This window comes from Eptatretus burgeri, chromosome 5 (assembly GCF_056783735.1).
Source record: "Eptatretus burgeri isolate ZD-2024b chromosome 5, Ebu_testis_v1, whole genome shotgun sequence".
Taxonomy (NCBI): domain Eukaryota; kingdom Metazoa; phylum Chordata; class Myxini; order Myxiniformes; family Myxinidae; genus Eptatretus; species Eptatretus burgeri.
Window position 1 is genome coordinate 123,604,009 of NC_140965.1, and position 11,629 is coordinate 123,615,637.

At 47.5% G+C, this 11,629-nt stretch overlaps 1 pseudogene; it reads right to left on the reverse strand.

Moving 5' to 3' along the window:
- Positions 1-3,085: 3,085 nt before the first annotated feature.
- Positions 3,086-5,542, reverse strand: LOC147027274 (uncharacterized; annotated as a pseudogene).
- Positions 5,543-11,629: the final 6,087 nt, after the last annotated feature.

Here is an 11,629-nt window from a genome sequence, read left to right on the forward strand (position 1 = left end):
CAACTCACGCATGTTCACCTCATGCACCAGGGCTGTTGAATGATTGAGTCTTGTTGCGGTTTTCTCTCTCGTACGCTGGCCAGTCCAGGATGATTTAAAGAGCTAAAAGAAATTATTTCCCAAAATACAATCTTAATTTGTTTTAATCAACCTGATTATAATCAGCTCCAAGCGTCAACAACCGCTCTGAACATTAACACCTCGTTCACTCATCAGAGTTAAATTGAGCACGGGGACGATGGATGCACACGGCTCATCACATATCACCCGTCTCTATACACCTCGCTCTCACGGGTTTATATAGTATCACAGAACAATCCCATGCCTTCCAGCAAATGTGATTCTAGTCTAAATAATAATGCAGCATAGCAAACCAATTGTTCGACTTTTCATAAAAGCACCAAAATTGGTAAATATGTTGACTAATGTATTCTGAACAATTCTGGATATGGAGCCACTCGAGATTTTGCATTGATCAGCTTTGGCGGCCATTTTCCAAAATGGCCACCATTCTACTTTAACAACATGGGATATCTGTCATTGTTATTCTCTTTGTAGGTTTCTCAGAGGTGATAAATACCCCATGTGATGTGCATTTACAAAAGAAAACAATACAAATGTCATTTGTGTTGATTTATTATATTTCCAACCATTGTATTGGGGAAAAATGGTCATTTTTATGGGAAAATCCATGGGAAGCCTTTTATGGGAAGGCATTGCTGAAGATCAGTCTGATGCACCTGCTGTCACTTCTGTTGCCCTTGACGGCGCCGTCATCGTGCAGATGTTGAAGCCTGGCACTGCTAAGACATTTGAAGAATATGCCCACCAAGTCTTCATCCCATACGTCGAGGGGCAGCTGCGTCGTGCTTCACGTCTCGACCTCATTTGGGATAGCTACAAAGATGGCTCCTTGAAGACGGCGACAAAAGAGAAACGCGGAAAAGGGGTGTGACGACGCGTGGTGAGCACCGCAGCCATACCATGAAACTGGCAGAGTTTCCTACGTGTCGACGCAAACAAGGTGGAGCTCTTCACCTTCCTTTCCGATGTGCTGGTGCAGTCCTTCCATGACGAGGCAAAGGAGCTGGTAGTCACTGATGGTGAAGCAGTCATCTGCCTTCCAAGGCAGGAAGAGGAAAGCTCTCTGGCTCCATGCGGTCAAGAAGAGGCGGACACTCGCATTATGCTACATGTGGCCCATGCTGCAGAACATGACCACCGTCGGATTCCAGTTCGAACCGTAGACACCGACGTCGCCGTCTTGGTGGGGATGGTAGCCCAGGCACTACCATGCGTGGATGAACTCTGGATTGCCTTTGGGACGGGCAAGAACTACCGCTACATCCCTGCCCATGAAATAGCTGCCTCCGTCGGTCCACAGAAGGCACGTGCCCTCCCTGTCTTCCACGCCATGACCGGATGTGACACGGTATCAGCATTCGTGGGGCATGGGAAGAAATCTGCCTGGGCCACATGGAACTCGTTTCCAGAACTGACAGATTCTCTTGTGACCCTGACCACCACGCCAGTCAACATCCAGGATGACGCAATGCACGGCATTGAAAGGTTTTTGGTGCTCCTCTATGACTGCACCAGTCCATATACGGACGTCAACGAGGCCAGAAAGAAACTTCGCCAAGAGGAACTCCGTCCAGCACATCCCACCTACCTACGATGCTTTGGACCAGCATGTGAAGAGATCAGTCTTCCAGGGTGGCTATGTCTGGGGGCAGTTCTTGGTCCCTCAACCCGTGCATGCTTCCATCACCAACAAGCTGGGGCTGGTGGCAAACAGAGGATGGGTCCAATGAACTGCTCTGGACCACACTCCCTGAGGCTTCAAAAAGCTGCTTCGAGCTGGTGTCGTGTGGCTGCAAAAAAGGCTGTAGAAACCGCTGCAAATGCAAGAAGGCTAATCTGCAATGCACTAGACTGTGTGCTTGTGAAGGAGAATGCCGGTAGACAGACGCAGTAGACACAGACTGAGATATCGGCCTAGCATAGAATGTGGAAATGCAAAGTCACATTACTTGTAAAAGTGTTGACTTCTTGATCCAGAGCCAGTACACGAGCTCAGAAACTCGTATTGTACTAGACTGATGTATGCGTGTACCATGTGGCCTGGTAGAATGGTAGTAGACAGTAAACCGTAGCCGCTTCAAGGTGAAGTGTGCAATAATTTGACTACATTTTCTGAGTTTGTCATTATCACGATTATCAGTTCCCTTTTCAAAATAGAGTAAAGTATGTAATCTGTAATGCAATTTTTGTTGATTCCAAACCCATTGAATGTGATGAATATCATTTGGTTCTTCTTCTCCTGGCAATAATGGATACTTTTCAGCAAAAAGTTTCAGGAGAGCAGCAATTTACAAGTCAAATAATGGCTTTTTTACTGAAATACTGGCTCATAATATTTGAATACGCCTTTTCATGGTCAATTTACTGAATTTTACACTTTCCTTATATCTACCACCAATACAATAAGAAAATAAGAGCATATAGCCAATTTCGCTAAAGTAGAATGGTGGCCATTTTGGAAAATGGTCGCCGAAGCTGACCAAGGCACAATCTCGGGTGGCTCCATATCTTGAATTGTTCGGAATACATTATTCTACATGTATACCAATTTTGGTGCTTTTATGCAAATTTGAACAATTGATCTGAAATATCAGACTACGCTGCAGGACTAAAACTGGAAGTTTCATCTGAGAACGTTCCAGCACTTTCACAAATCTCACCAGGCAGTTTACAGTACAATACTGCCATCTACAATCAAAATTAGCTCATTACATCAAGCAGTTCATATTACAATTTACCTATCTGTGCTACACAAAACTTATAACATGTAACCATCCATTTTAGTCGTTCATTTCCGATGGCATTTACTAATGCTTACTCACAAATACCACAACATCTAGCTTTTAACTGACAAATAAGCCCCACCTTTCGAAAAATATTATTGCAAATACATTTTTTTTTGACAAGTCAGTTAAAATTAGAGAGTGCAAAACAAACCAAAAATAAACGATCACAGTCAACTCATACAATCAGTTCTCACATTCTTGGATCCCTTAATGGCTTAAATGCAGAACCGATAGTTCTGTAGGAACAATGCCTACCACATTATCCTCACACTGTCAGTCTTACACTTCTGTATGTATGACAGGGGCTGATGATCACTCTGTGTGATGAACTCTCCTCCGTAGATGTAGTTCTGGAATTTCTTAACAGCAAACATGACAGCGAGACATTCACGTTCTATCGCCAAGTAGTTCCTTTCCTGGGGCAGAAGTTTTTTGCTGGCACACATTACAGGAAAGACTCCATCCTTGTGCTCCTGCAACAACACCACTCCGATTCCGACATCAGATGCATCCGCTTGTACGATAAATGGTCTGGCAAAGTCAGGCATCCATAGTACAGGGGCCTTGCAAAGAAGGTTCTTGATCATTTCAAATGCCCTCTGTTGTGATTCCTCCCATGAAATGTGGTTGGGCACACCCTTTTTGGTGAGGTCAGTGAGGGGCACAACGTCATCTGCATTGTTCGGATTGAACCTCCTATAGTACCCTGCCAAACCCAGGAATGATTAAACCTGTCTTTTGGTCATCGGTACACGGGTGTTTCTGATGCAGGTGAGTTTCTCTTCCTCCATCTGTACCTGACCCTTTCTCTCTGCCTTGCTGACATATCCTCGCTGATGGTGACATCCTCGTGTGTCACCATCAGACTTGGCGAATAAAGACTTCTTTGAATTGAGACCCATCAGCCCTGGGTCTCAATTCAAAGAAGTCTTCAATTGGCCAACACACATTCTTCATCACTATTCAGGTCTGAGTCGATGACCGCCACACTGGCCACATCTGGCTGTAACGTGATATTAGCTGCATTTTCAGCTCTCTTGTGACACAACTTCAAAAGGTTGGCATGGTAAATTTTGGTCTTGCCTTTGACACAGATCTTGTAGTCCATCTGTTTGACGACTTCCAAAACTTCATGTGGTCCTTGCTATTGGAGCGTCAACTTCTTGTGCTCCGTTGGTAGTAGCAATAAAACTCTGTCTCCAACCTTGAACTTTTGTCTCTGGTTTTCCTATCATAGAAATGTTTCTGACTGCTTTGAGCAGTGTGCAGACTCTCTCACACCAGTCGGAAAGTGTCCTCCAGCCGATTATGCAAGTTGAAGACATATTACTTGGCATTATGAATATCTGACGTGTTCTCTCCAGTCCATAGTTCCTTCAACAACTGAATGGGTCCTCTTACAGTTCCTCCGTAGAGTAGCTCAAATGGTGAGAACCCAGTACTTCCTTGAGGAACCTCCCTGTAAGCAAATAGCACCACCTGCAGGTGCCTCTCCCAATCACGTCGTCGCTCTTGACACATATTCCTCAGCATGCTCTTCAGAAGTCCGTTGACAAAGTCCATTGCACCTGGGGTTATATGGTGTTGTAAAGAGTTGCTGCATCACAATAAGTCGACACAACTTCATCAGGTCTGATGTAAATGGAGTACCTCGGTTGCTCAGTACCTCTTGTGGGAGTCCTACTCAGGAGAATTGTATGAGTCCCTTTTCCCAAGATTCTTTTGACCTACATTTTGAAAAAAGGAACTTCATACGATGAAAAAAGGTCTTGCTCAATGCATAGAAACAGGTGACCTGGTTGTTCACACTGCAACTTTTGCCATGATTGTGTCATTCTCTCCCTCCCACCCAATGTGGACACATATTGCAGTTTTGAGTTATTTTACCTAATGCTTATCAGCTCATCCTGTAGTTGGATTGCCAAATGTCTCACCCTCCCATTCTTTGGAATGTCAAATTGTGTACGAGAGGAATTGCTTCGGGCTTCTGTTTCAGTGAAGTCCATTCGATTGGTTCAGGGAATCATTCAATGTTCTTCCTCCATATATACAAAACTAAAGATTCTCCTTTTGTATGCTGATCCAACTTGTGGAAATTAAGTTCTTTTCCACCACAATTGTGATGTCCTTCTTATTGACTGACCTCCCAGTAATACACCCTCAATGTGCTTCAATATACTGCTCAGCCAAGGCCCAAGGTTGTCATTACTTCCATTTCCTGAGGCACTCTTTCACATATGAACAGAGCCATCTCTGTAGAACACACTTGGGAACTGTTGACGAACCAACAAGTCGGTTAATGCATCAAAGCTACATTAGCACTTTGTCATCAAATTGCATTGTGTAAAGCACCATCTCAAATGTGTCACGAAGTGAAACGCAGTTTCAACTTCGTCAGGTTTAATTTCTTTAAATCTCCGGCGATATCCCTCCTCAGTAAATTCATACCTCTTCAAGAAGGCCACTTTTAAGTGATCATAATTGTGAGCATTCTCTGAGGGAATACTGTTATACATCTGGAGTGCTTTGCCTGTCAGCAGTGGGCTGAGACTGACCGCCCAGTCTTCTCTCTTCCAATATTGACTCGCAGCAAAGCTCTCAAATCTCTTGGGGTATGCATCCAGCTCATCGCATTTCTCATCAAATGTGGGGGGCTTTGGCTTGTTTGCCATTACTCGTACATCACCAGTGTCAGGGGCGGTGCGAGCATGTGTCCCTGCTTCAATCTCGTACTGTATTCCAGCCAATTAAATCTTCATTCACATTCCCTCCTTCAGACGTTTGGCTTCTCGGGTGCATTTGCCACACTCCACCTCCTCTCTGCGTTCCCCATGCTCCGCTTCGTCTTTGCGTGCACATTGCTCATGCTCTGCCTCCTCTCTGCATTCCTCATGCTCTGCCTCCTCTCTGCATTCCTCATGCTCTGCCTCCTCTCTCCATGCACGTTCCTCATGCTCTGCCTCCTCTCTGCATTCCTCATGCTCTGCCTCCTCTCTGCATTCCTCATGCTCCGCCTCCTCTCTCCATGCATGTTCCTCATGCTCTGCCTCCTCTCTGCATTCCTCATGCTCCGCCTCCTCTCTCCATGCATGTTCCTCATGCTCTGCCTCCTCTCTGCATTCCTCATGCTCTGCCTCCTCTCTGCATTCCTCATGCTCCGCCTCCTCTCTCCATGCACATTCCTCATGCTCCGCCTCCTCTCTGCATTCCTCATGCTCTGCCTCCTCTCTCCTTGCACATTCCTCATGCCCCGCCTCCTCTCTGCATTCCTCATGCTCCGCCTCCTCTCTCCATGCACGTCCCTCATGCTCCGCCTCCTTGCTGCGTTCCTCATGCTCTGCCTCCTCTCTCCATGCACGTTCCTCATGCTCTGCCTTCTCTCTGCATTCCTCATGCTCCGCCTCCTCTCTGCATTCCTCATGCTCTGCCTCCTCTCTCCATGCACGTTCCTCATGCTCTGCCTCCTCTCTGCATTCCTCATGCTCTGCCTCCTCTCTGCATTCTTCATGCTCCGCCTCCTCTCTCCATGCACGTTCCTCATGCTCTGCCTCCTCTCTGCATTCCTCATGCTCTGCCTCCTCTCTGCATTCCTCATGCTCCGCCTCCTCTCTCCATGCATGTTCCTCATGCTCTGCCTCCTCTCTGCATTCCTCATGCTCTGCCTCCTCTCTGCATTCCTCATGCTCCGCCTCCTCTCTCCATGCACATTCCTCATGCTCCGCCTCCTCTCTGCATTCCTCATGCTCTGCCTCCTCTCTCCATGCACATTCCTCATGCTCCGCCTCCTCTCTGCATTCCTCATGCTCCGCCTCCTCTCTCCATGCACGTCCCTCATGCTCCGCCTCCTTGCTGCGTTCCTCATGCTCTGCCTCCTCTCTCCATGCACGTTCCTCATGCTCTGCCTCCTCTCTGCATTCCTCATGCTCCGCCTCCTCTCTCCATGCATGTTCCTCATGCTCTGCCTCCTCTCTGCATTCCTCATGCTCCGCCTCCTCTCTCCATGCACGTCCCTCATGCTCCGCCTCCTTGCTGCGTTCCTCATGCTCTGCCTCCTCTCTCCATGCACGTTCCTCATGCTCTGCCTCCTCTCTGCATTCCTCATGCTCTGCCTCCTCTCTGCATTCCTCATGCTCCGCCTCCTCTCTCCATGCATGTTCCTCATGCTCTGCCTCCTCTCTGCATTCCTCATGCTCTGCCTCCTCTCTGCATTCCTCATGCTCCGCCTCCTCTCTCCATGCATGTTCCTCATGCTCTGCCTCCTCTCTGCATTCCTCATGCTCTGCCTCCTCTCTCCATGCACATTCCTCATGCTCCGCCTCCTCTCTGCATTCCTCATGCTCTGCCTCCTCTCTCCATGCACATTCCTCATGCTCCGCCTCCTCTCTGCATTCCTCATGCTCCGCCTCCTCTCTCCATGCACGTCCCTCATGCTCCGCCTCCTTGCTGCGTTCCTCATGCTCTGCCTCCTCTCTCCATGCACGTTCCTCATGCTCTGCCTCCTCTCTGGATTCCTCATGCTCCGCCTCCTCTCTCCATGCACGTTCCTCATGCTCTGCCTCCTCACTGCGTTCCTCATGCTCTGCCTCCTCTCTGCATTCCTCATGCTCTGCCTCCTCTCTGCATTCCTCATGCTCTGCCTCCTCTCTGCATTCCTCATGCTCTGCCTCCTCTCTCCATGCACATTCCTCATGCTCTGCCTCCTCACTGCGTTCCTCATGCTCTGCCTCCTCTCTGCATTCCTCATGCTCTGCCTCCTCTCTGCATTCCTCATGCTCTGCCTCCTCTCTGCATTCCTCATGCTCTGCCTCCTCTCTGCATTCCTCATGCTCCGCCTCCTCTCTCCATGCACGTTCCTCATGCTCTGCCTCCTCGCTGCGTTCCTCATGCTCTGCCTCCTCTCTGCATTCCTCATGCTCCGCCTCCTCTCTCCATGCATGTTCCTCATGCTCTGCCTCCTCTCTGCATTCCTCATGCTCTGCCTCCTCTCTGCATTCCTCATGCTCCGCCTCCTCTCTCCATGCACATTCCTCATGCTCCGCCTCCTCTCTGCATTCCTCATGCTCTGCCTCCTCTCTCCATGCACATTCCTCATGCTCCGCCTCCTCTCTGCATTCCTCATGCTCCGCCTCCTCTCTCCATGCACGTCCCTCATGCTCCGCCTCCTTGCTGCGTTCCTCATGCTCTGCCTCCTCTCTCCATGCACGTTCCTCATGCTCTGCCTCCTCTCTGCATTCCTCATGCACTGCCTCCTCTCTGCATTCCTCATGCTCCGCCTCCTCTCTCCATGCATGTTCCTCATGCTCTGCCTCCTCTCTGCATTCCTCATGCTCTGCCTCCTCTCTGCATTCCTCATGCTCCGCCTCCTCTCTCCATGCATGTTCCTCATGCTCTGCCTCCTCTCTCCATGCACATTCCTCATGCTCCGCCTCCTCTCTGCATTCCTCATGCTCCGCCTCCTCTTTCCATGCACATTCCTCATGCTCTGCCTCCTCTCTGCATTCCTCATGCTCTGCATTCCTCATGCTCTGCCTCCTCTCTGCATTCCTCATGCTCTGCCTCCTCTCTGCGGTCCTCACGCTCTGCCTCCTCTTTCCGTTCATGTTCCCCATGCTCCGCTTAGTCTTTGTGCACACAATGCCTCATGCTCCACCTCCTCTTTTAGTGCACGTTCCTCACGCTCTGCCTCTTCTTTTCGTGCACGGTCCTCACGCTCCGCCTCCTCTTTCCGTGCATGTTCCCCATGCTCCGCTTCGTCTTTGCATGCACATTCCTCACGCTCAATCTCCTCTTTGCGTACCTCATGCTCTGCCTCCTCTTTGCGTGCCTAATACTCTACCTCCTCTTTTCGTGCACGGTCCTCACGCTCCGCCTCCTCTTTCTGTGCATGTTTCTCATGCTCCGCCTCCTCTCTGCATTCTGAACGCTCCGCCTCCTCTTTCCGTGCATGTTCCTCATGCTCCGCCTCCTCTTTTCGTGCACGGTCCTCACGCTCTGCCTCCTCTTTCCGTGCATGTTCCTCATGCTCCGCCTCCTCTTTTCGTGCACGGTCCTCACGCTCCGCCTCCTCTTTCCGTGCATGTTCCCCATGCTCCGCTTCGTCTTTGCATGCACATTCCTCATGCTCTGCCTCCTCTTTGCGTGCCTAATACTCTACCTCCTCTTTCCATGCACGTCCCTTACGCTCCGCCTGGTCTTTGTGTGCCTCACGCTCTGCCTCCTCTTTCCGAGCACGTTCCTCATGCTCCGTGTGTCGTTCCTCTCATTCCCGAGCCTTCTCTTCTTTTACAGCCACTTGCTGTTCTTTAACAAACGGCATTAGTGTCTCTCCCTTCAGTCCAAGCCACTCGCCTCGCTCAATCCACTTGTCAAACTCCATGGCAGATGGATGAGCGGTCAATTTGAACTCACATCACAACTGTAGTATCGTGGCTTATGCGTAGTCTTCCTCATGTGCTGTTTCTGTGACACTGTAAAGCCTTTTACCACCGACAGATCCTGTCACGAGGAAATGACCAAAATGTCAGGGTGAAAAACCCACCTTGGGGTTTTCCTTCCCCTTAGTGTACGCATGTGATTTGTAGTGCCCAACTAAGCGCATTCTCTAGCGACTGCAATGCAAGGTTATGAACAAACGCACAGGCTGGTTACCAATCAAATGGATCTTTGCCAGGAGGGGTCGGTGACTTCTGAGTGACGTTACAGTGACTACATCAACAGCATAAAGTTTTTGAAACTTGTGTTACAGTTAAATAAATACAAACTCAAATGAGGAAGTTCACCATGACATATAATGTCAAACTCCAATTCCCACATTGAGTTGTTTCCGCCCAGTGTCCCGGTACTGCCGGCACAACTCACGCGTGTTCACCTCATCTACCAGGGCTGCTGAATGATGGAGTCCTGTCTCGTCGTTCTCTCTTGTGTGCTGGCCCATCCAGGATGATTGAAGAGCTCAAAGGAATTATTTCCTGATACACAATCGTAATGAGTTTTAATCAGCCTGATTATAATCGGCTCCACGCGTCAACAACCGCTCTGTACATGAACATATTGGTCACTCATCAGGGTTTAATTGAGCATGGGGATGATGGATACACACGGCTCATCACGTATCACCTGTCTCTCTACACCTCCTTCTCGCGGGTTTTTATAGTAACACAGAACAATCCCTTGCCTTCCAGCAAATGCAATTCTCGTCCCGAATGGAAGTTTCGTCTGAGAATGCTCCAACACCTTCACAAATCTCACCAGGCAGTTTACAGAACAATACTACCATATACACTCAAAATTAGCTCATTTCATCAAGCAGTTTATTTTACAATTCACTCACGTGTGCGAAACGAAACATAAAATGTAACCATTCATTTTACTCATTCATGTACAGGCATTTACAAATGCTTTATTCACAAATACCACAACATGTAGCTTTTAACTGACAACCAATGGTATCATCAATGTTTTTTTTTCCCACCATACAATTTAGCCCACATAAAGCATTCAACATGCAATTATTAAGTCATAATGAAGCCACCGAGGACATCATCAAAAAAAAATCACACATTCCACATTGGGAGTACTTCACATGTGCCAAGTTTCAATTTTTTTCTATGGAGCGGTTTCAGAGACACAGAAGTCCAAAGTTTTTCTTTTTTTCCAACATGAGTGCCACACCATGTGACCTATGACGTCATAATTATAATTAAAACATCCGACATGAGTAGTCGCACCGATGGTGAAAATTTCGTGTCAATCAGATAAGCAGTAGCAGAGAGAAAAAAAGAAAATTAGCATGGATGGACGTACGGATGACGGACATACATCGCTTCCGGTTCTGGGTTTGGAGCGTTGGCAGGTCTCCTTCAGGGCTCTCTGCTGTCGATCTCAAAGTTAAGTTTCCGGTCGTTATCTGTCCCATTTTAACTGTTTATTTTCTCACCTACATCTTACTGTGTGTTCCGAGTTCGGTTCTGTTTCAAAAATCGTGCTATTTTGTGAGATTTTGTCGACTTTGTCTTAAGAACTTGTTTTCGCCAAATTTTTCATACATCGGCATACGCTGGCTAAAACGTCAAGGTGTGACAGGGATTTAAACGGGTGCTTGAGGCCTACCCTTTGTTCCCCTCGGTCTACAATCGTGTTTATTTGTTTTTTCTCCCCTTTACCTTCAATTTCTATCTTACCAACTTTCCTAACGTCCCCCATCCCTCCCAACTAAACACACTATTTCTTGTCTTAAATTAAAAAAAAACAATAAAAAAAACACGACCTTTCTCCTTGCACACTCACGGGTCTTGATTCTTCTTCTTCTTCTTCTTCTTCTTCTTCTTCTTCTTCTTCATCCTCCTCTTCTTCTTCCTCCTGCAGGCACACCATCTTTGTTCCACTGAGCTGACCTTCTCTCGCCATTACCTTCACGATTTCCTCTGATCTACAAACTTCCATTCCCGAATCTTACCTGTTCTTCAAAAATACATCAAAAAATAATAATCTTGTGTCTTGCCTGTAAACGTAACACGTGATCCGTTTACACCCCCTGCATTTACCGATTCAAATTCACCATTCACCTCACAAATTTTTTCTACAACACTTCCATCACCTCATCTGTTGAAAAATCTCTGAAACAAAAATAATAATAATAATAATAATAATAATAATAATAATAATAAAAAAACGATCTTTTATAATGCTTCATCTTCCTCTTTCACAGGTATGGTACTCTTGATTGTAGCATAATGCACTCGTCTTCTGCTATTTAAACA